Source organism: Protopterus annectens, chromosome 2.part1, assembly GCF_019279795.1.
Source record: "Protopterus annectens isolate FY-2018-M chromosome 2.part1, PAN1.0, whole genome shotgun sequence".
In the NCBI taxonomy this organism is placed as follows: domain Eukaryota; kingdom Metazoa; phylum Chordata; order Ceratodontiformes; family Protopteridae; genus Protopterus; species Protopterus annectens.
In genome coordinates, this window is record NC_056729.1 from 1956345514 (window position 1) to 1956372155 (window position 26642).

Below are 26642 nucleotides of genomic sequence, written 5' to 3' on the forward strand. Positions count from 1 at the left end.
GCCTGCTGTAGAGAGTCAGGTTATCTTTTGAAAGGGATAATGTTCATGGTTTAGATGATCTTACAGAAAAAAGATTACTATTTGGGCTGGACCAAGCACTGTACAGTACAAAGTGCTCACCATGTTTACCAGCAAAAGTTTAGGAGGGCTAATGTCAGTGGTAGCTGTGGAAACATTTCTCAGGCCTGCAGTAGTGAATGTATTTCAATGTCTGCATACTGTGATTAGCTGGGTAGAGAAATTATGAACCAACTGGTGCTTTTTGAAATAACTGTAATACAAGTAGCATATTACTTCTGTATAAAGACATTATGGATGAATAATACTTTTTATTTACATTTACTAGAGCAAGAAACCTTTCTTTGCTAAAAAAAAAAAAACAGAGTAGCGCAAGAAAGCACTATCATCATTCAAGGATGTAATGTCTTGGTCATTGTTCCAATGCATTATGTAGCTGAATGAAGGCTATGTATATGAAAGACCAAGTAATTTACAAGTCCAAATGTGTGACTATCATGTACAGTTCCACTTTGTAAGATATATGTGTGTATGTAGCAAAGTCATCATATGACACACATACTAAGAGGCAAAAATCAATACTACAGAACCAACAGTTTTAAAAGGTGACATGAGATGAATTGAGACTAAAGCCTGTAAAAAAAAGTTAGGTTTTCGGTGGTTTTGTATGCATTTCTCTCCCCAACTTGCTAAGCCCTCTATGTGTACCCTCAATTGCTGCACCTACACACCCTGAATTTCTTAGTTGCTCTTTACATCTCCCAGAGACTGCCACTTCTCTGAAACAAGCTTCCAATTATGTGAAACAGAGCACCTCCCTGACCCTCTTCAAATGCAACCTAGATAAATGGATGGGTGACCACAAATTCACTCCTAGGGTGGTGCCCATGTCCCTTCTGGACAGAAAAAGTCATTATTAACTACTATAGAGCCTTATCTCTGCGAACCTTACTTAACTTGGAGTAAATGAACTTAAGAAGCAGGCAACCCCCAATCTGACCCTATGCATATAGGGCCAGCGACTACTTGAGAAGCCAGCATTGTAGTACTCCTTAGTGGCACCCATTGAGTGAAGGGGATCCTGAGGGAAGATAAGGGACATAATACCAGGAGCAGTCACAGACACGGAGTCAGTCAGAATTCCCAGCTTGAGTAATTGGCATGTGCAGTAATGACACGATATCCTGCCTTTTTTGAAGGGGATCCTGAGGGATGATAAGGGATATGTTACCAGGAGCAGTCATAGACACGGAGTCAGTCAGAATTCCCAGCTTGAGTTAGTGGCATGTGCAGTAATGCCACAATATCCTGCAATTTTGGAAGGGGATCCTGAGGGAAGATAAGGGATATGTTACCAGGAGCAGTCATAGACACGGAGTCAGTCAGAATTCCCAGCTTGAGTAAGTGGCGTGTGCAGTAATGACACGATATCCTGCCTTTTTTGAAGGGGATCCTGAGGGATGATAAGGGATATGTTACCAGGAGCAGTCATAGACACGGAGTCAGTCAGAATTCTCAGGTTGAGTAAGTGGCATGTGAAGTAATGCCACAATATCCTGCCTTTTTTGAAGGGGATCCTGAGGGAAGATAAGGGACATGATACCAGGAGCAGTCATAGACACGGAGTCAGTCAGAATTCCCAGCTTGAGTTAGTGGCATGTGCAGTAATGGCACAATATCCTGACATTTTCCTGCTAAATAGGTTGCCTGCACGAATCCTGATCTCCACCAGAGATCACACAGGCAGCAATTTCCTTGGAACCCTGCCCTGAGATACAGAAGCTAGCCACTGGTCACTTCATTCTGTCCTCCCATTTGACACCACCAGAGATCTGAGCCCATTCCCTAATTTGGGTCACTGAAAATACAGACAGATACCTTGTGCCTGTGCCATTATGCCCAGGCTTTCCAGTGTTTTGGCTGATAGCTACAGTATTTTGACAGGTATATGATGATTTGGTGGGACCTGGAGGACCTTTTGCACTGAAACGTTGCATAGCATCTTCTCAGTATTTTTGCATTTGAGGTCATAGTCTTATTGTTAGGTTTTCATACTAGTTCCATTCTTGTTGTTGGGACTAGTTTTTAAACAAGGGGGGCATTCCTGAAAAGAACACTAAAGTGTGATTATCTTTAAAATTGTATGTATGTGATAGTGTTTCTGTACTGAATCTGATGAGTCTCTTATCTTTATTGTGATTTTACACTTTATTGCTATGTAATGTGGCACCCAGTTTGTACCATTATGCTATTGCTGTCACTATGGAAACTCAGTATGTCTTAGGAAGTAATTTTCTATACAGGGAGTCATTGAATGCTCCTGACTGGCTAAGAATGCAACTGTGAGACAGCCATTGGCTAAGCTATGAATCAGGAAAAAGGAACTGAGGAAGTGCAGATTCTGAGTTATGCACATCCAGATTATGTAGCTTTTTTCACCCATTGGCATATAAACTGTTCTGTGGTCTATATAATACTCCTGAGTCAGTCTGTATGATAAAACCATGTAGTTTTATTTGGTTTCTGGCTTTTAGAAATAATGCTGTGGAAACAGAAGTCATAGTGGTCTTTTAATAAACCAAACTCAGTGTTTCCTAGTCTGTGTATTTTTGTTAGAGCCCTTCAGAAAGCCAAGTCTTGTCTGTGTGTTACGCCCACAATGCATATTCTATTCATGGTCATGTAAAATGCTGTGTTTGTTTGTCTTGCACAACCAACTTACATATAGTGCACTGAAGTGATTCTTGTTAGTTCAAAGCCTTGTACACTGCCGGTAGTGCAATAAAAGCTGTTATCACAATGGAAATTATTTGCACTATTGTTCAAGACTTTTTTATGTTTTCAGTCCTCGGAATACTCTTTATTTCTATGCCTAAATTCCATCGATAGCATGCAGTAGTGCCTTCTCCATCTTCATGTGGCAGATAGAGTTATAATGTGGCAGCTGGAGTAATGTTTTGGAGCTGAAAGGTTTGCATCAGTCATATCTGCATGTCCACTTTGTTGCACCAAGTTTGCCTTATTTTGTTTCTCTGTGATGCCATATTAAGGAGAGTTTTGCAATTGACTTTGTGCACACATGTTTGTGCTTTGAGACAGTTTTTCTGTCTGGGTCCTACATGTTTTGGGATTGTTGCTTTCATATTCTCAGCTATATTTGCTTAAATTTACTGCGACTTTTCAGCTGTACAGTTGAAAAGAGTTCATTACTGCCATCTCTAGTACATTGTTTCCTGCACTTATGACCTTCTGCTGTTTTTATTTCAGGGAGCACGTGACAAAGAAAAGCACTTCTTCCTTCATTGCCCTTATTTAGATTCTTTGGCCTTTGCACAGTGATAAAAGTAATAATTTCTCATGATTTATTGATGATGTGTAAGCATTTCAAGGTACATACCAGGGATGTTATTCTGTAATTGCATTTTAATGCCGATGAGGTTTAAAATCTCTCTCGTGCAGTAGCATAACCTTGACCATAGATTTCAGTTTGTAGATCACTGTACTTTATTGACTGATTGTTCACCTATAATGTATAGTAGTTGAGTGCCTGCAGTCTTTAAATATTAACAGTGACATTCTAACTAGTGTAATGTCTGCCATTTATGAAAAATGGGTGTATGGCAGAGCATTTCAGACTCTAGCTGTAAGCCTGGCTGTAGAAGCCTGGAGAAGGGCAGGTTTAAAAACAGTGGTTCAGCATGTGAAAACCACTTGGTTATCCTACTTTACCCATTTTATTATCTGCTTGATAAGCTGCAAATTCTGCATTACTTGTAGCTTAATTTCCTCTCACCTTGCAGCTCTTATTTTGTGAGAGTCACATACACGTTTGAATTTTTGTCTGTTCTTGATCCTGCAACGTTCTTAGAAAGGATTCCATGTATCTACCACTTTTTCTTTAAAAGTACTTTCTTATATGAGCTGGGGTTACCAGCCCTCTTTTTTAGATTAGGATCTATTGTTTGCATGTATACATATGATCTAAAGATGGTACTCTTTTGGGCTTTCAGACCTTTGATGAACCTATACCCCGGGTATCACTTCTGTGTCACTGTTAGACAGAGGCACAGTATACTAACCTCGAAAAAGGGCATAGCAAAATTAATTTAAAATGGGTGGCGAAAGCCAAACACACTCTGGCTAGGCTTATAAATGCCCTAGGGCAGATAGCCTAGTATGAACCTATGAACCTATGAACCTATGAACCTAAAAGTTTCTTTTGCATCCCATATTCATCATCCTTTTAAAGCTTACACACTGGCTTTGCCATTTGTTGTATGAGGTCTAGTGCAGACCGAGCAGTGGTTTGTTGCCTTCCTTTAAATGGACCTGTCTATCTTTTTTCGGCAGCCTGGCATGCCTAGAACACCTTGTACTATTTATGCTGGGGTCTCACAGTTTCCTTTTTCTTTTCTAGTGTTGCTTGTAGCCATTTACTGAACTGTCACACTTACAAGGAGGGTGGAGTCTGTTGACCACAGGTGGAATAAATGACAGAAGTACAACTTGTGAGGTATAGTGTGGACTGCCCTTGATCTTTCTTGAACACAGAAGTTAAGACAACATGGAATCCCAGCTTATAGCAAAAACTAGAGTAATTTCTTTGACAGAGTGACCAGGGTGTCAGTGAGCAAGACCAGTGCATAAGTGGCAGGTGGTTAGCAATAATTTATCTTAGGAAGCTTTTAGTATGACACTGGGAGGGAACTGCGGTTAGAAGCTGACAACAGGGTGGGATATAGAAGTTAGTGGTACAGTGATCTTTTTAAGGAAAAGAGTGATTCGTCACAGGACTAGGTCTTGGGGGCATTAGTGTTCAATGTCTGTGAGTAACACTAAGACTTGTGTAGCCACAGCATTCCAGAAGGAGTGAACGATTTGAGGTGAAACATAAAATAAACTCAGGTGTGGCTGCATGGTGACAGTTAAGTCAGTGAAAAACTTGTACAAAATTGTGCGTTTGGCACAGAGAAGGATGATGTAGTGAGAGAAGATATTGATAGTAAGAACACAGGAAAAGGGCCTAAAATAATGGCCATAAATCAGCTCAGCATGTTATAAAGCTGCATGGGAGTCATTGGGATATACAGAGAAAGCTGTCAGCAGGAGGAATTATTGGTTCCTGTTTTTAATATAGAATCCAGTTATAAAACTGCCAGCTCCATTTGGACAAAAATAGGATGGGCTTGATTCAGAGAAGAACAATGAAGATCAGACCTGGACAAGATATTACGTGAAAAAACAGAGGGAGCATAAGAAGTATTCATTTCAGACGTGTGAGATCATGCATGTGATAGAAGCCTTCTGTGTAAACACCTCGTGAGTAGAAATTACCTTATGGTATATCATGGTAGATTCACTTGGACAAGAAGTTGACAGATGCAGGGTACTGGAAATGTGAGGAAACATTATTACTCTTGTGAGGTAGAGGAGGATGCCGAGATTTCCAGAAGAGATGGTGCATGACAGAGTTATTGTGTAATCTTAAAAATGAAAACAGTGAAACATGGGACTTAAGAGAATGTCTGCTTTTTGCAGCACGTAGAGAAACTGTTCTGCCTGAGCTATTCGTGTTATATCCAATCTACTTGTTTACCGGGAAAGTCCAACTTGGAATGAAGCCAATTTTCAGAGGAGGCCCAGGGAGAAATGCTCCAGATGCATGTCTTTGTAATGTGGGAGGAAACCGGAGCACCTGGAGAAAACCTACATGAACGCAGGGAGGACATGCAGACTCCGCACAGAAGGCACTCCAGCTGAGAACTTTTAGTTTCCTGATTGAATCATTAGCATAGGTGAAAATAGCTGTAAAAGGCTCATGCAGATGGTACTTGAGAGACAACTGGTCAAATTAGCAGGATCATGTGGTTTATCCTTTGTCACTAAGTGCATTGCTTCTGGGTGAATGGCAGTTAGCAGTTGCTGACAAAAGATGTTTGCTGAATGTCATGACAAACACACAAAAATGAACAAGTGGATCCAAAGGAAACCAACCAAACTCTAAACTGTAAATTCCTTTGTGGTGATCAAATGAGCTGGCAATGACCCAGTAGGTCAGCAGAATACTTTTGTCTCTTAAAATAAGAAACTTCTTCAGAAGTAGGTGTACTACTGGGTCATTTCCTGGTCATTTGATCACCTCGAAGGAATTTACAGTTTGATGTTTGCTGAATGTCCCACATTATTTGGCACAGACATCTCGTAATTCTTGAATGGTCATAGAATGCACATTAGAAAGTTTGCCTCTTGTTAACTCTTGAATATTGTTAAAGACAGCACTATACCTTCTACTGCAAACTTAAGTAGAATCTTGTGGAGTTTGTAATTGTTCCTTACCATATTCATTATCACAATATATTGCTTTGGTGAAGAAGTGTTTGTGTTTTATTTTGTTAAAAACGTGCCCCCTCTCCAAAATTCTCTAAGACCTGCAATGTATGCCACCGGAAAGCACAGGGGATAGAGTATGGAAACAGAAGGAGCATGTGTAAAGTGTTAATGAGAAACCTTAACATCTACAGCAGATCACACATTAACATCTAGAGCAGAACACACCTGACCATCTACAACAGAACACACATTACCATCTACAACAGAACACGTTACCATATACAACATAACACACATGATCATCTACAGGAGGACACCTTAACATCTGTAACAGAACATACAAAAAGAGCTGAAGCAGTGTTTTCATAGAGCACACAACAAACTAAAATTTTATTAAACGTTTTTTTCATCTTAACCGGACAATCCCAGTGTTTAAAAATTAGGGTCCGTGTTAAGCTGACAGAAGTCATGCCCACTTCGACACATCACTTTCTTTCCCACCCACAATGCCATTTTACTTTTAGATATTCTGTAAATCCAACAGTTCCAGTTGTATTTCAGCTCCCAGAATAAACTAGTCTTCGGATTTGTATTCCTCTCTGACTTACATTGGATTGGGGAACTATGCCCCCAGCTCCTGGCTCATATTTAAAATAAAGAAAACTGTGCCAGGGAAAAGTGACATCAGTGTATACTAACTTATAAATTTTGCACCACTCATGCTTCTACAGATGTACAAACAGCCCACTCATAAAAAAAATACTGCATTTGTCTAGTAGTATTCAGAAATCAGCACATATCAAACTAGAAGCTGAAAATGGAAGAGAAGAGTGTGTCTACTAATGCTCCATCCTTCTGTCATACACTTAGTTTCTATGGAATTACTAGCAGGTAAGAAAGTCACTACACCAGGCTAGTATTCAAAAATCAAAATACAGTAAAACACGAAAGAAAGAGAAATATGGTTTCCACTACTGTTTACCTAACTCAGATGCTTTCTATAGCTAGAAGCCATGTCATAAAATTGTTGTAGATGACCACAATCAGCACAGAATAAAATACGAAATGAAAGAAACAAAAAACTGTATACTAATATTTTGAAAGCCTTGAATTACCGATGTGCTTTCAAGAGTAGCAGCAGCAGTCAGGTCATAAAATGCCTGAAAGACTACTTTTCCCAGTGGGTAAAATGCACAGATTAAACTACTGAATGGCCCACAGGGAGAGCTGTTGTCAGTACAACTGCAATTTGAGATGGAATTTGGCTAACACATCTGAAACTTCCTTCAAGCACTCTTTCCCCATCCCCCTCAGCCACAGGTGAGCATGCTCAGAAAGGCAAACCTGAAATGTAAACAAAGGCTGAATCAAAACAAAAAATCCGTGGGACTGTCACTTTAAAACTAATGCCAGACTTCATCAGATAAAACCTGGCCCACAAAATTATAGAACCCTTTATACAATAGACATGCCCTACCTCATAATGACATCATCTTAAAGGCATACAGCACAATAACTAAACCATATCAAAAATATTTTTAAATATTTACTTATAAAAACCTTTTAAAATAATTATTATTTTTAACAACAATGAAAGTGTCATTTAGTTAAAAAAATTAAAAGTAAAATTACTTTTGAAATGCTTAAAATTTGAGAAAACTAGTAATAGACAAAGTTTCAATAAGTCCTGGAAATGTTGCAACATTAAAATGTGCTTGCCAAAACAATTCTTTAATTTCCAGGTGTAATTCAAAAGGGCCACCTCTAACATTAGGAATCAATTTCTCCAGTACAGAAAATTTAAAGTGATGACCAGGAAAAGCAACTACATGCCTAGCAAGGGCGTTAGCTACATTTCACTTAGAAATGGCATAAAGATGTTCTTTTATTCTTTCTTTCAACTTGGGTTCTGTTTTCCCCATGTAATAAGCAGAACAGCATTCAGATTGGTACACACAGATATTTCTTTTGTTTCAAAAACATTTTTAAGAGACTGAGCCCACGTATATGTGATTATGGGGTATTCACTCAGCAGTTTTACCCATTCAGGATTCTCTCTAATTATAACCAGTTCTTTTTAAAAATGCCTTCTATAATTCCATAATCCATAGAGAAGTTGGTGAAAAAAGAACTTTTCTAACCAAAATGTTGTGAAAGGACTGGACAAATGTAATATGTGCGATGTTTATTTATTTAACATTTGTTTACCAGGAAAGTCCGACTTGGAACAAAGCCAGTTTTCAGCGGAGCCCGGGGAGAAACACTCCAGACACATGTCTTTGTGACGTGGGAGGAAACCGGAGCACCCGGAGGAAACCCACATGAACACAGGGAGGACATGCAGACTCTGCACAGAAGGCAACCCAGCCAAGAATCGAACTGGAGAACCTCTTGCTGTGAGGTGACAACATTACCGCTGTACCACTGCACCATCCAATGTTTATACGTATGTTGAAAATGACAATGTTATTAGTGTGAATGGGAAACGTTTCACTGTCCACAACTTAGCTAACTGTAATAGTAACAGTGTAGTTTATGTTGCCAAATGTGAATGCTGTTCTGCTTATTACATAGGGAAAACAGAACACAAGTCGAAAGAAAGAATAAAAGAACATCTTTATGCCATTTTAAAGGTAAATGTAGCTAACACCCTGCCTAGGCATGTAGTTGCTTTTCCTGGTCATCATTTTAAACATTCAGTACTGGTGAAACTGATTCTAAAGTTAGAGGCGGCCCTTTTGGATTACACCTGGAAATGAAAGAATTGTTTTAGCAAGTACATTTTAATGCTACTACCTTTCCAAGACTTAAGGAAACATTGTCTATTACTAGTTTACTCAAATTTAAAGCATTTCAAAGGTAATTTTACTTTTAATTTTTTAATAGGTGACACTTTTATTATTGTTAAAATATAATAATTATTTGAAAAGGTTTTTATAAGTAAATATTTAAAAATATTTTGATATAGTTTAGTTATTGATGTTCTTCATGTTTCACTGCTGCAGTCCTAACCACTGGGTTATCCATGCTATGGTAGCCCTCAGTCAGCCCGAATACCAGAGTCAAGGTTTTGTGCGTCGGCTACTGTCAATTGCTGGGTGATGTCAGGTCGTCCGAGCTATAAAGGAGACCAGGCAATGCCATTACCTCAGTCTTTCTTGCCATGGAGCCCATAGCAGAAGCAATTCACAACAGTACCGGTCGGCTGTTTCCAGATTTTGAACTTCAGCTGAAAACATCTAAAGCTAAGTACCCCATTGGAGATCCTTCCTTTTTCTTGCACTAACCGATGTCCGAAAAAGTCTATAACTGTCTTGCCTGTGGAAAGCAAATACCACACAGAGACTTCCATTCTTACTGTGTTACTTGCTTTGGCCCAGATCACGATGTACCCCACTGTTGGTTCTATGCCCTCTTTAATGCTAGAACTATTCATCGTATAGCTCTGTTTGTAGCCAGTTACTTTCATCTTCTGCCTCCGATTACTGATATGGCGTCCATCAGTCAGCAAACCACAGATCTTCTGAAAAAACATAAAGATAAGGATAGAGACAGACCGCATAAGGCCAAGCCTTTCGACGACACCTCTGCTAAAAGTGTTGTCAGTTCTTTGGAATTCAGTGAGGTGCTTTCACAGCCCCTGATGCCCAACTCGATTACTTTGCAGGCCTCTACTGAGACCCTTTTGGAGTCCTGTATGCCGCAGATGACTGCATCATCTAACGAGCCTTTGGCTGTCTCTGCCCTGGTTGCATCTGGAGCCACTATGCAGGCACCGGCCTCTGAGGATACCACTCGCACTTTGGAATTCACTTCAAGGCCTTCTCCCTCTCTTCCGACTAACACACTGACAGCATCGAGAGATACTCTTCAGGCCAGACTTAGAGCTACTCCAAAGAAAACAGCAAAAAGTCTCCATTCCACTACTCCTCCCCTCCTCAAACTAGAATGCTTAAAATCTCATCACTTTCATCCGGGGTAATCAGGCCACTCCAGCCAAAAGTAGAAGGGAACCTTCTCCAGACATCCAATCGATTTAGACTCAGAGAGATCTGACTCCTCTGTTTTTGAAGAGGAAAATCCTCTTACTGCTGGTGAAGATTCAGATGCAGAAGAATCTATTCCTTCTGCATCACCTCTGGAGGACTTCTCCTTTGGGGAGACCCTCCACACCCTCAGGGAACACTTCCAATGGTAATCAGTGGACTCCCCTCAATCCAAGAAAAGACTAAGAGAGTTTCTGGACCTACCCCAGCACAGGCCTCTGGCCATCTCACCCATCTTGGCAGTGGTAGATATTTACCAAGAATCCAGGCTTACCCCTGATACCCTTCCACCTGCCCCCAGAAAACCTGACGTACTACAGGGTACCTGACTCACATAAATTCCTCTACAGAAATCCTATAGAGCAGATCCAGAGGTGATTACTCAGGGACCTTAGGGAGTTAAGGCTACCTCTGCAAAGAATCCTACTCCCTCAGACAAAGAATCCAGGGCCCTGGACAGATGGGATAAAAAAGTATATACCTCTGCAACTTTAACTATAATGGCTCTCAACTGTCAGTTCCATACGTTAAAATATCAACAGCACACTTTGGAACTTTTGAAACAGAAAATGTATGCTTTTCCAGATTTTGCCAACAATAAAGAGATAGCAGAATTACTGCACTCTTCATCTCAGGTGGCAAAGCACTCCTTGCACTGTGGATTTGATGCCCTAGAAGCTTCTAGCAGGGCAGCAGTGACAGGATCTGTTATCAGATGACATGCATGGCTGAAGGAACAACCTCTCCCTGATCATGTCAACGCTAAAATCATGGATGCACCTCTTTACCAAGACCGCTTTTGCAGACAGTAAACTGAAGAGGTATTGAAAAAGATGGAAGACAAAGCAAAATCGATGCAGACTGTTAAAATATTTTCTTCAAGTACAACCTCCTAGGTTCAGCTGAAATTTTCTCTCTAAACACTGGTCCTTTCCTGCACCAAACAGGCACAAGGCAAAACCCTTAGGGACAGACCCACCAGGACTCAAACTCAGGGCCAGCAAAGAACAAAGCAGTGGCCCACTTCAAACACTAGATCAGGGTGTTCAGAAGCAACCCTGTATGGAAAAAACTATCAATGACTATCTTTCCCATCTCTGCCTGCCTACACCACACCAAAAGCTAGGAGGAAGGCTATCTTTATGCAGAGAAAATTGGAATTCTATAACAAAAGATCAGTGGGCCTTAAAAATCATTGCTCACGGGTACAAATTAAATTTCCAAGAACTACCACCTCCAAGAGGGTACTCAGACCTACCTGCAAACCAGTGGGCAGAAGCACTAAAACAAGTGCAAAACCTAATATCCCTAGGGGCAGTAGAACCTGTACCTCCAGAACAAGTTGCAAAGGATTCTATTCCAGACTATTCCTTGTTCCCAGGAAAGAGGGGACTTGAAGTCCCATCCTGGACTTATCCTTTCTCAGTACCTTCCTGGAAATCCCAAAATTCAAAATGCTTACCTTACAACAGCTTCTACCAGTGTTGCCAAACAAAGCTTAGATGGTCACCTTAGACCTAAAGGATGCTTACCTGCACATCCCAGTGAGGGAATCCTGCAGAAAATTCCTGCACTTCATTGCAGAATCACTACATTTTCAATTATCTGCTTTGCCCTTTGGCTTATATACTGCTCCCAGGGTATTCACCAAATGTCTAGCTCCTGCCATTGCCTTTTGCAGGCAAAACAATGTACAGATTTACCCTTACCTGGACAACTGTCTCATCCAGGTAGACTGCAAGGAACTGCTCCTGTAGCACCTCTCATTTGTAAAATCTTACTCACCTCTCTGGGATTCACTATCAATGAAAGGAAATCAAAACAGACACCTACCAGGAAAATCATATTTCTGGCAGCCTTACTGGACACAGAAAAGCAAATGGCCTTTCTGTCCCCAGAAAAACAAAGTTTCCTATCAAAATACTTCACTTCTCTGGCCACCCAAACCCAGCTTTCTGCCAGGAATTTCCTACAAGCTCTAGGGTACATGGCCTTATGCATCCTCCTGGTACCTCTGGCCAGACTACACATGAGGAAAATTCAGTGGTACCTAAAGAACCTATGGTGTCAACACTCACAACCTCTGGACACCTTCCTGCCTGTGATCCCTTGCATAAGATCTAAGTTCCTCTGGTGGGTCCAGGCCTGTGCTCTGAACAAGGGAATTCCATTCATCCTCCGTCCATCAGAGCAGACCATAATTATAGATGCTTCGGACATAGCCTGGGGCGCCCACCTAAAAGGCAGATGTGTCCAAGGTCTCTGGGACGCACAAATACTAATCTTGCACAGCAACCAAAAGGAAATGGTAGCAGTACAAAACTCTCTGGCATCCTTCAAACCCTACCTCAAACCAGGGGTTCTTCTCATAAAAACAGACAACACCACAGTCATGTGGTACATCAACAAACAGGGAGGGACTCAATCTTACCCCCTGTGCAGACTAACCATGAACCTGTGGCTAGCAGCCTCATCCATGGGACTACATCTTATAGCCCAATACCTATCGGGCATCAACAACACCCTGGCAGACCACCTAAGCAGAAACCTGCTGGACCCACATGAATGGCAAATCCACAGAGAAATTTTTCTGCAAATTACCCACACATGGGGGACCCCCTCAGGTGGACCTCTTTGCCTCTCATTTAAATCACCAAGTACAGAAATTCTGCACCAGGGAGAACCATCACCTGGCCTGGAAGGTCAATGCCCTGAATACATTGTAATGTCTACTGCAGAACACACATTAACATCTGCAATAGAGCACTCATTCCACGTATGTTCTACATACTCTTCGTTCCACATACTCTTCGGTGCTAGCGGCTGCCACAACAGGTCCCTGTTCTTTGAAGATAGATTGCCAACTAGGTGTTGCAAGTACACTGCATATATTCAACACTAACTGTATGAGTTTTAGTGCAGGAACTAAAATATAAACAAATGTATTTATATCTGAAGACAACTTGAGTTTTGTTTCCCCAGAATGCTTTGTTATGGTGTGTAGAGTCCTGCTTGTTGCATACATGACTTTATTTGGAGGGATTGAGCAAAGTGATAATTTGGCTAGAGGAGAGAAAATAAAGTGTCAAGAAATGTAACTTGGATTTCCTGTTGTAGAGAGAATTAGGTGTAGCTTTATAAGGAACACTATAACTTGTCACCTCACAACAAGAGGTTCTCCGGTTTGATCCTCGGCTGGGGTGCCTTCTGTGCGGAGTCTGCATGTCCTCCCTTTGGTCGCGTGGGTTTCCTCTGGGTGCTCCGGTTTCCTCCCACATCCCAAAGACATGCTGTAGGTGGATTGGAAACTCTAAATTGGCCCTAGGTGTGAGTGTGTGCATGTGTGTGCCTTCTGTGGAAGGTTGGGCACCGGGCTGACAACTCGACACTGTAAAACTCCACTGCCAATCATGAGCGGACAGGTGATTCGTTGTGGCGACCCCTAACCGGGAAAAGCTGAAAGAAGAAGAAGAAGAAGATAACTGATAATGAGTACAGTGTTTATTAAGAAGTCTGGAGAGATTTCACATGCTGTTTAAGGCCATATGGGTGCTCATTTGTTTATTTTTGATTGTTTGTTTGTTTACCAGACAGTATTTACTGACTCAAAGATTTTTTTATTGATGCTCTGGACTATAAAGCACAGTTAAAAACATTTTAAAATAGTGCACCAATCGTTCTGTGACACAGGACTGAAAAGCCAGTTGAAGGATAAGCATTAATCTCATTAACAATATTTCTGACTGTATTATATTATACAAAACTGCTTTTCATAGCCACTTAAATTTTAAGTGTAAGTCAACACACAAAATAAAGCTTTGGGCTATCTCCAATAGTCATGAACAGCAGAAATATGTAAGACAGTAATACCTCACCATAGCTGGCAAGAATAGCAATTTTCATGACAGGTTAATCTCCCATTATGTTCATAGGAGTATTTCTTTGTGGTATCAACCATATTAATTTATGTATTTTTTGCCCTTTCTTGGCCTAAATTTTCCTGTAGTCACTGACTTCTGCACCTTCCCTGTGCCTGACATTATCTCAGTATCTCTGTGTTCTATATTACATTGTTTTATTTTTGTTGTTGTTGTTGTTCACAACCAGCAAAGGTTGCTATAAGAAAAGGCATCCTCCTTGCCAGCTTAAGTATAGTCTCCTCTTGTTTGCATCGGCCTCTGTCAAAATCCCTGCTACTCTTCAGACCCATAAAATATGTCGATTCATAGCTGATCCACCATGGAATGAACATCACTGCCTTACTCTTATAAAGGCAAGTATCTTCCAGTACAGGCCAGATCAAATTTTCTTCTTGGGTCCTATAATCTTCAAAATGCTCAATCTAGAGACCCCTTCCACTTTCTCTTTTAAGATTTTTACTTTCACTCAAACCTATGACCTAAGAAGCCAAGCCAGATCTGGTGCCTCCCTATAAACACCTTCTGTCAATCTACACTTTACTAGCCATTGCTTCCCAGTACTGTCCCCAGAATTATGGCACATATCCTCCTGATTTAACAGGTAACAGAAAGGCTACAGTTCAAACAATAGTTAAAAACATTATGAATGCAGCTCTTCATCTAGAGAACAGGTCATACAAACCGATGTCTCCAAGCAGCAGTAATATTACCTAGCATGCATCTGATCTGCCTGATCAAGTCACTTGTCCTAAACTGTGATTCATCTTACCACACCATCACTACTCTTAACCTACTAGATGTAACATAATGCCCTCTTTCATCTTACTGGTTTCTATCTAGCTTTCCTAACCTAAAAACGACTTCCCACATCTGCACAACTAGCACTTCTACCTGAACTCTTTTCTCCCTTTTTCTATTTCAATTACATAAATATAAATATATTCAGTTTGTTAATGGTTTTATATATATATATATATATATATATATATATATATATATATATATATATATATTGTAACACCACTAGCACAAAAGTACAAACAACTACACAACTATTTAAAAACTTAAGAAACTTTTGCTATTTTAGAAGGAATGTGGATGCTAGGCTATTCTCGATGTTTTGATCAGTCTTTTATTCATTTAAATCACATGTTGAACTCTTTCTTTCACTGTAAAGTTTTCAGTCGAACCTAGGCTTATTATTTAACTGGTGCAGCAAGCGGGAGAAATAGGTTAAGGAGTTCCCTAATGCATGAACCTAGGCTTATTATTTAACTGGTGCAGCGAGCCGGGGGAAATAGGTTAAGGAATTCCCTAATGCATGAACCTAGGCTTATTATTGAACAGGTGTGGTGAGTGGCGGATGGGTTAAGGAGTTCCCTAATGCATGAACCTAGGCTTATTATTTAACTGGTGTGGTGAGCAGGGGATGGGTTAAGGAGTTCCCTAATGCATGAACCTAGGCTTATTATTTAACTGGTGCAGCGAGCGGGAGAAATAGGTTAAGGAGTTCCCTAATGCATGAACCTAGGCTTATTATTGAACTGGTGCAGCGAGTGGGGGCAATAGGTTAAGGAGTTCTCTAATGCATAAACCTAGGCTTATTATTTAACTGGTGTGGCAAGCAGGGGATGGGTTAAGGAGTTCCCTAATGCATGAACCTAGGCTTATTATTGAACTGGTGCAGCGAGCGGGGGAAATAGGTTAAGGAGTTCCCTAATGCATGAACCTAGGCTTATTATTGAACTGCTGCAGTGAGCGGGGGAAATAGGTTAAGGAGTTCCTTAATGCATGAACCTAGGCTTATTATTTAACTGGTGTGGTGAGCAGGGGATGGGTTAAGGAGTTCCCTAATGCATGAACCTAGGCTTATTATTTAACTGGTGTGGTGAGCAGGGGATGGGTTGAGGAGTTCCCTAATCCATGAACCTAGGCTTATTATTTAACTGGTGTTGTGAGTGGGGGATGGGCTAAGGAGTTCCCTAATGCAAGAACCTAGGCTTATTATTTAACTGGTGTGGCGAGCAGGGGATGGGTTAAGGAGTTCCCTAATCCATGAACCTAGGCTTATTATTTAACTGGTGTGGTGAGCAGGGGATGGGTTAAGGAGTTCCCTAATCCATGTACCCCAGGCTTATTGTTTAACTGGTGTGGTGAGTGGGGGATGGGTTAAGTAGTTAACTAATCCATTTAAGGACACTGGAAATGGTAAGGTTTTCATTTAGACCTGGGGGTGTGTCTGCTCGCAATTATGTCTGCCATTTTAACGCTTTAACTAACAGTAAGTTGTCTATGTTCCAAAGGGGGTCAGTGATCTGTAGGGGATCTATGACTTTTTCAATTGCTGCAAATTGGAATCCAGAGAACTGGGAGCAGATCCTACTATGCTTGGCTAGTGCATTGTAAGGGTGTCACTTCCTGATGGCTCCCACATGTTCTTTTATCCGGATCCTAAGTTGTCTTGTGGTTTTTCCAATGTAGTATGCTTCACATTGATATGTGTGTGTGTGTGTGTGTGTGTGTGTGTGTGTGTGTGTACATATATATATATGGGTCCCCTTGACTTCATCGACATGCCGAAACACCGATGCTAAGAAGACCGACACGAGAAGACCGACGAGACAGATGATCGACAATGTGAAATCCCGACAGCCGAAACACCGACATGGGCAACGTGTGAGCGCGAGTCGGTAAGTGTGCGATAGTGAGGGATTTAGCGTTAGGGAGCGGACAGGTAAGTGTGTGCTAGTGAGGGATTTGGCGTTAGGGAGCGGACAGGTAAGTGTGTGCTAGTGAGGGATTTAGGGTTAGGGAGCGGACAGGTAAGTGTGCGATAGTGAGGGATTTAGCATTAGGGAGCGGACAGGTAAGTGTGAGATAGTGTGGGATTTAGGGTTAGGATGCGGGAAAGGTGAGTGTGCAGTAGTGACGGACTTTAGGTGTAGTGGCGGGTTAAGTGAGTTAGGGTTAGGGTGCGGGTAGGGTAAGTGTGCGGTAGTGTCGGACATTAGGGTTAGGGTTTGGGTTAGGGTTAGTGCATGTATAGTTATGTGTTATGTGTAGTTTACGTTTTGTGTGTCGGTGTTTTGGGTGTCGGTGTTATGGTGTTCGGTTTTGTGAGTTGTCGGTTTTGTGCATTTCCGGCGTTTTGGTGTCGTTGTTTTGAGTGTCGGGTTTGTGGCGTGTCGGTGTTGTGATAGGGATATATATATATATATATATATATATATATATATATATATTTTTTTTTTTTTTTGTCAGTTTGCCCATACCTACTCTTTAATGTAAACACTGTTATTTGAATACTGTACAATGTTTTTTATTTCATTATTATCTAAGCTGGGTTGGGCCTGTAATTGGTTTTGACCAGTGTTCCACCCCAGTGAACACATTTAAATAAATAAATTGTAATGTGTAAGCTGTTATGCTATTTGATCAACATATTTGCTTTCCTTATGGTCGCTGTTGTATTAGCTATGAATTTTCCAGTGTAATTTGTGTGTATGTCTGTTCTTCTCTCGTTTCTGTTTCATTGTATTCCCTAGTGCTGCTTTGATTTATTTTTATTGCTTGCCATCTGTTCGTTCCAGAATGGTATCCAAAAGCTGGCACTGTTCTGTCCAGCCTAACGTTAGAGATAAACAATTTATCAGGAACTTGTTGCCATGGCTAATGTCACAGCTGAAGAGTTAAGGAAAGTGGACAGGTGAGGAACAGAAACCGCAGACTTCATATCCCATTATCACAGAGTTTGAAGTGCTGTGAATTGATTTAGGACAACTTGAGTGGTATTTAATTGAACTGAATGCTGTATGTGTGAAATAGAGTGAGCTAAATCAGCAAACTTGTAAAGAAATTGCAGCAGTGTTGTGTCTGCAATGTATTAGTGACTTTATGTGGCATACTTCTCGACCTCTTAGTGCAAGAAGTTTGAACAAAGCCAAAAATAATGGTGGATGAAGGCCCAAAAATAGACAGATTTTAAATATTGCTGTCATAAACTTTAAAAGTTGCTAGAATAACAGGTTTTGTGTTAGCATGTATTTTCTAAAGGATATGAAGTTTGAAACTTAAATGTCTGTCAATATTTAATAATCTCAATCCTCAGTGATTTGCCAGAAAAACATACATTTTATGAGGAACAGACAAAAAGTATAAGGCAAAAATCTGAACAGTCTGTAAAAATCTGGACAGTTGAGTGGTATGTCAAGTGGTAGCAGATAAATTATAAAACAATTGCAGCACATTGTATTTAATGTATTAATGGCTCAAAGTGGTGCCAGCAAAGATATAACACAATTGGAATAATTGTATCTGTGATATATTAATGGCTCAAAGTGGTGCCAGCAAACATATAACACAGTTGCAATACAGTGTACCTGCGATGTGTTGAATCTTAACTAGCACAGCTAACAGTGTTGTAATTCAGCATCAGAGCAGAAATCCTTCAGCAGTGTGTCACATTACAAGTCAGTGCTCTCATACAACTCAAAAACATAAATCCTGAGGTAGTTTAAGTAGCACCATCAGAAACATCATACTGTTATAGTGTCAGCAGCACTAAAAATAGCTGCTTTTTGAGTCACTGTAATGTACAGCCCTAAATGCTGTTAATCAAATCTATTGCACAGATGCTGTAGTACTCATAATATTATAATGTAGTGTAGGAAATGTGTTACCGAATGGTAAACCACTGAAGAATATAGGGGCATACCCCTTTATAGTGCCTGTATGGGTCACCTCTAAAGCTATAATGGTGTGAAAAACACAATGCTGAAATATACCCTTTCTTGCAAATATCACCCAGCTGTGTATTAATTCAGTACTAAGACATGCACAGTTCACACAAAGCATAACTAGAAAATAAATAAACTCACTTGTTTGTAGTGCTCTTCATGGCCATCTGTAACAGCCAATAACATTGCCAGCCTTGTCCTGCTAGAGTTTCAGTCCTGGTAGGACAAGCTCAACCCCTTCAGCCCTAGTGAATTGGACATAGACACGTGTCAATGTGATGTGCTGTATTCTTAGGACCCTAAGTATAGTGGAGGACCATAGTGAAGATAAGGATGGTCTGTCTACAGACACTCATGATTAACTGTCTTGTATCATCCACTATGGGCATGTGCTTTCATGTTAGGATGTTTGCTGTGCCTCCTTCTGTCACCTTCATGAAAGACGATGCCCTTTATCTGTACTGCTCTCAGTTTCCACTTGGCACCACAAGACACAGGTATGGGAGCCCCTTTCAGCACCTGGCCAGACATGAACATTGCTGAGACACTGATTTTGCCCCACCATATGATCTGGCCAATCCCAATGACACCCAGTGTCATTAATAAACTATGCATGCTAATGCCACAAATGGGCAGACACTTTGTCTCTGTGTCTGTAGAGTAGAGGGGTCAGTTCTCTTGCCCAGGGTGCAAAAATGCCACAGTTGCCTGTGATGTTTAGGCTGGAATTTCAAACAGTGGTTTGCATAGACATGCCTTTTCCAATGGCACAGAAGGATAACGCCTTGAATGCAGTGCAAGTGACTTAAGTTTGATTAGTGGCTTAGAGATCTCTTAAAGAGTCAATGGGGAGAAGAGAAGAATGCTGAGGTGTAGCTTAGCTTGATTTCTTTGCGGAAGGGAGAGATGGTGATGCAGGGGGAGTGTTCCATGATGTTAGTTGTCATTGGAGACCAGAAAACTATTGCAGAATTGGTCTAAGGTAAAGGTAGGACTCCTGAGAATATCCCACATGGAGAGAGAGAGAGAGAGAGAGAGAGAGAGAAAGAGCATAATTCGTAAGAGCCTGTTGCATACTGACCATGTTGCATGCATTCATAGAAGGAACATAGTGACTAGCTAGTCAAACATCCCTCTGTAAACAGCAGTGATGGCTGCCAGGTACACTCCTCTCCCAAAGCATTGCCATCTTCAGTCATGGTTTGAGGGTGGCAACCCCGGTCCCATGGGTTATAGACAAACACCCACTTGAATCTATGGTATCAGGTTTCACTGGTACTTCCGTGGCCAGTTATGACCTGAGGCTGGCAAGCCTATCCTTGTGGGGTTAAGCCCAATTGAAGCCACTAGAATTTATGGTATCTGGGTTCTGTGGCATTGTTGTGGACAGTTATGGCCTGAGCCTGGAAACCTGAACCCAAAGGGTTGTAAACACATCTGAAGCCTCTTGAATACAAGATATCAAGGCTCAGGGGAGCCATGCTGAAGTGAAGAGCAAACTGGAGAAAACTCATCCGGACCATGCAGCCAAAAAACAAAAAAAAAAAAAAGAAAAGAAAAAAGTGCTAACCAGGTTAACCTTGCAGAAGAGAAGTGTCAAATGTTAATTTCACAGAAGGGCTCTCAGAGACACCAGAAGTAGGATTAAAAACGTAGTCTTTATTATTAATGCTTTAACAGAATCACCACGTTTTTGCCCTGTAACACCAGGACTTCATCAGATAACCATTCCAAAGCAGCTACAGTATATATATATATATATATATATATATATATATATATATATATATATATATATATATATATACTCAAATCCCCTCACCAATCTAATTGTTTAATTAACTAATGATACAAGTAAATTCACGTGCTGCCCTAAACCTTTCACACAATAAGAGTGCGTTTCTGTGGAATTATTTAGTCGCTACTGTTGGCAGACTTGGGGCATTTTATTCCTGCTGTTTGGTTGGTTATAAGTGTCAAATGTTATTTTGCTATTACTTATACCAGTTAGACAAATACACACAGAAGCCTTTTTCCTTTGTCTGTAGTCCATTCTTCTTTATTCTTTTTACCCCCACCCCCATTGGACTTCATCCAATTCATTCCCTGATGAGGGGGGTCTTGTTCATAGGTTCATAGGTGTGTACTAGGCTAATGACCCTGGAGCCTTTACAAGCCTAGCCCATAGGATTACCCTGGCATCGTGCCACCTGACCTTAGTTCCTAATGCCTCTGTCAAGTAGAGCCACTGGAGTGATCCCTGGGGTGAATTTTCTATTTCCCATCAACTCATCAAGAGTTCTGTTGAAGAGGGCCAGTGAGGTGCTCTGCTTGACATGTATGGGAAGTCTGTTCCATAGAATGGGCAGTCTCTGGGTTATGAACCTGTCCCTCCAGTATGTTCTGTTGATTGTGGTAATGAGGATGAGGTCTCTGGAATGTGTGGTGTGGAGGGATTGGGATTTCTTTAGATGTAGCATTTCTAACAGAGCTGGGTCAGACATGGCTTAGTAAGTCAAGCAGAGATCGCTTCTAAGTAGGCGATATGAGACAGAGACTAGTTGGAGTTTTTTGAGTCTGTCCATATAGGACAAGTATTTAAGGCCTAGGATCCTCTTTGTGAGGTACTTTTGTGGCATCTCCAGTTGTTGCAGGTGTCTAGTGAGGTACATGCCAAATGGGGCATTGTACTCAATGATTGGTCTAATGAGGGAAGAGTAGAGGGAGACAATGACCTCTTTCTTCGTGGATGTAAAACCCTTAGTAATGAGATGTGCCACATAGAAGGACTTTCTGACCACAGTGGCAATGTGGTGGTCAAAAGAGAGGTTGCTGTCAACCTGTATTCCCAGCTCTCTAATAATGCCTTCTGTGTTCAGTGGGCTACCATCAATGTGGTAATTCAAGGGAAGCAGCTTTTTCCCAAGGAGGATGGCGACAAATTTTTTTGGCATTGAGCTTAATGCCATGGTTCTGACACACAGCATTGGTCTCACTGAGGCCTTTCTGTATCATGTCAACATTACTTGGAGAGTTAATAATAGCTCCCAACTTGCAACTGTCTGCAGACTTTGTCAGCCAGAGTCCCTTTATGTTGGCCTGGACTTCAGAGAAGTAGATACCAAACAGGAGAGGACCCAGGCCCGAACCCTGTGGGACTCCACTCATGACTGGTCGGACGTCTGACTTGGAGTCAGCTACTTTCACACTGTGAGTTCTATCTGTGAGCCATTTTGCAACCCACCTAGTGATATAGGGGTTGATGCATAATTTAGTGAGTTTTTCTGTGATTCCTGAGTGGGGAATGGTATCAAAGGCCTTGGCCAGATCAAGGCAGGCTGTATGAACCACCTTGCCTTCACCCACAGCTCTGGTGATTGACTCAAAGAAGTCAACCAAGTTGAGCAGTCATGATCTACCCTTCACAAAGCCAAACTGTGTAGTATCCAGAGATTGGAGATTCCCTATATCCTTGTTTATTAGGTCCGTGATGATGTGTTCCATAGCTATGCATATCAGACTCATCAGGCGATAATTCCTGGGGTCTGTAGTCGCTCCTCATTTGTGGAGAGGGATGACTGTAGCAGTGCGCCATTAGGTAGGGACACAGCCTGAGGTGAGGCTGTGATTGAACAGGGCACAACGGTGAGGTGCCAGTTCACTGTGTAGATCATGTAGAACACAGCCACAGCCATTGTCAGGTCCCATAGAAGCTGTATTTTTGGCCTTGGACAGTGCTGTTTTATCCTGTGCAGCAGTAATACTGGATGCCTGGCAATCTACTGGTGTTGTGATTGCTCCTTTGGGGGGGGGGGGTAAAGTTAGCACTGAATCTGTCAGCCAGTATATTGACAATCTGTTATTCACACATCAAGCGACATCCAGTGGAGCTGTTGTTTAAGCAGCTGTGAAGGCTGCTTGTACCTCTTCCACAACTCAGTCTTCTTTACGCTTGCTGTGGGAAGAATTCTCATCCTGTACTGGCAAGTTTGACTTACCCCTCAGACCATGACCCACTGGTGACCTGTCAGTGTCCCTAGACAGAACGAGGGAATCCCTCCCTTCCAGTCAGCAGCTTAAGTGAGAGAAACAGAGAGAGAATGTGTGTGTGTGTGTGTGTGTGTGTGTGTGTGTGTGTGTGTGTGTGTGTGCGGGCGCACACGTGGGTGTATATATACATGCTCATGTACATGATTTTTCTGTCTGTGTTTATATATATATATATATATATATATATATATATATATATATATATATATGTATATATATATAAATAAAACAACAAAACAATCTCAAATATAAACTTTAATCCACGACAGATAAAACACTGGTAACAACTGGTAAGTGCTTTTGTTCCCAAAAACATGGAACTTCATCAGACCAAGTTACCACAAATTCAGAAACGCATTATATATGTTTTAAAACAGTCACATGACATCTCTCTTGTCATGTGGCTCAACAACTAATGTTTTAACCCTTTCTTTTTTAAAACAATTTAAAATTCTCCCTGTCATTCATACCAAGGGCATTACATGCATTTAGTCTAATCTGCCAACAATATTCTTCAAATTATTCAAATCCTGAAGAAGAACTACGAGGGAGTTTTGTAAAAGAATGTATGACCACAGTAGAGCGACAGGAATACAAGATATAAGCAATGGTTTGGCAAAGCATGTTGCATTAAAACATAAGGGTAATAGTGAGGTGAGTTTTAACTTTTCAGTTACAGATCAGGTTTTGAATTATAGTAAAAGGTTAGATGTAAAAGAAGATTTGGATTGGAAAGAATATTGTTGGCAGATTTTCTTTAATTTAAGAGAATTTAAGAGAAAAAGCACCTACAATCCACCTTTAGACCCTACTATAGCTTGTTTGGAAAAAACTATAATTAATGAAATTTACGAGTTGAAAGCTAAAGAAGGGAAACAGCATTATGGTAACTTAACCCTTAAAGAAAAAGAACTATTAAAGAGATTGAAAGACGACGGGAGTACAAGAATAATGAAACCAGATAAAGGTGGAGGGATGGTGTTTTTTAATGCCCTAGAATATTCAAAAATTATGTTTGAAATGTTGTCAGATGTGGACACATACCAAAGATCCTCTCAGAGTGAATTAAATACCAGCTATAGGAAAATAGATTATTTCCTAGAAGACGCTCTAATTGATGAGCGAATTACAGGAGAAACATACAACTTTTTAAAAGTAACAAACCCAAGAACAGCTAGTATATTTGGAATTCCCAAAATCCACAAGGGTTTGGTGAATTTAACATTTAGACCAATAGTGGATGGGAGAGGATCTAAATCATACCCCTTTGGGATGGTAATTGATGGATGGTTAAAAAATATGTTATATAATCAAGAACATATCCTAAGAGATTCATGGGATTTTTTAGGGCGGATGGAAGACACTCTAATTACAGGGGATACATACTTTCTTTCCATTGATATTATAAATTTATATACATCGATTCCTAAAATAGAAGGGTTACAATTTTTTGAGGAAGCTATAAAAACGAATACAAATGTATCTCATGATAGAAGGAACCTAATACTTGACTTCATGGAAATAGTATTGGACAACAATTTTATACTATTTGAAGGGGAGTTTTATAGGCAACACAAGGGTGTAGCCATGGGAGCATCGTGTGCTCCCATTTTTTCTAACATGGTACTACTCTACTGGGAACAGAAGTATGTGTTTCAGAGTAGATTTATGAGACATATTAAAAAATATATGAGGTTTTTAGACGATATACTCATTTTATGGGAAGGACCTACATGTGAAATAGCTGGATTCATGGAGTATTTAAATAATACAACATCCTTTCTTAGATTTACACATAGTTATGATAAGGAAAAGACCAATTTTTTGGATGTAAATATAGAAATTAATAATTCGAGGTTTACATCCAAAATTTATAGAAAACCTACGTTTAGTAATTCGTATTTGGAATACTCTAGTAATCACCCCCTGAAGCAGAAGAATAGTATAGTGAAAGGACAGTTAATAAGAGTGGCGAGAATGACATCCAACTATGATGATTTACATAAAGAATTAACAACAGTAGCCAATATGTTTCTTGAAAGAGGATATCCACATAGGATGGTAAAGGACACACTAGAATATATTAAAGGTGAATGGGGGAACAAATACAAGCCCCTCTTGGGAAATAAGGATGGATTACAAGAAAAGGGAAGTGAGGATGTGAACCAAAATAGTAATAAAAATTATGAAAGGGCTATGATTATTCCTTACGGTTATAAATCTAAAGAAGTCCAGAAAATTATAGAGAAGAATTGGGCCATACTTAGAGTAAATCCAAAACTATGGGATATAGGGGGAGACACCCCAAATTTTGTTTATAAGGTAGGGTTCAACTTAAAAAAGAATTTTGAGCAAGAGAAGGTTAAAGTAGTTAATAGAATAGGAACTAATAGGTGTGGGGCATGTTCCCAATGCCACCTTATTTGTCAAGACAAGTATATTAACTTACAAAATGTTTTAAAGTCTGTGGTTAGACCAGATTATGGGAATTGTCAATCTAAGGGGCTTGTGTATTTAGCCATGTGTACATCCTGCCCAAGCTTCTATGTGGGGAAAACAGAAAGGAGATTAAGGGACAGGATGTACGAACATGGCTATCAAATAAACACTTGTAATAACAACAACGCCCTATATAGACATATGCAATTGTCTACCAACTGTAAAAGTTTTAAATTCTGTATTTTAGAAAAAGTACTTAGAAATCCTAGAGGAGGGAACTATAAGAATTTGATAGAAGAAAAGGAGACTAGATGGCAGGTTAGACTGCAAGCTAACACACCTCCTGGATTAAATGAAATTGTATCCATTAAGCCTGTATTAATTAAAAGGGCTGAAGAATATATGTAAATATATTGTATGTATGAGTACTGCATGATTCATTTCAAATATTTCATTTTATGTGATTTTAATACACATGTTATACAATTTTTAAATTATTAACAATATGTTTTTACTCAAGACCTAGGATATATCAATTAGTTGTGTTTTTATAAATATACATACAGGAATATTTTCTGAGATATACATGGTTGCTATTGTTTTAAATAAAATGTCTGTTGATTAATTAAACGATGACATCAGATATCAGATGGTATTTAAAGGGGATAAAAATGGAGAATGTTAGATTCTGATGAAATCCCCATGAGGGGATGAAAGCGCTCAGTCTGTGTTTTAACTGTGGAATTAAAAGTTATTTAACAGCAATTCCTGGCATCGACAGTGTTTTATTCGATTACTAGTGGACTTTTGGCACTGTTTGTGGTCGACTTTGCAGGTTTTCTTCCAGAAAATTAGTTAGGTTGGTTGCTGTGCTGAAATAAGTCACACCCCTAATAAGTTGCAGTTCAGCTGCATCTGATGTATTTATCATTTTCTCGGGGTTTAAGCCACTGATGAACTTGAGAGTCAAAGAGATGATTCACTTATTACATTTGTCAAAGTAAAGAATGAATCTGTACCAAATGAAAACTGCTGTATCAGCTGTAATTTTATTGTCTGTTCTTGCACTATGTGTGAAAATACATTTCTTTGTGCAATATAGA

At 40.2% G+C, this 26642-nt stretch overlaps 1 protein-coding gene across 3 annotated transcripts in view; it reads left to right on the top strand.

Annotated features, from left to right (window-relative positions):
* DST (dystonin) overlaps positions 1-26642 on the top strand; it is a 4096730-nt gene that overhangs the window by 1209281 nt on the left and 2860807 nt on the right. The gene's annotated exons all lie outside the window — the stretch shown is intronic.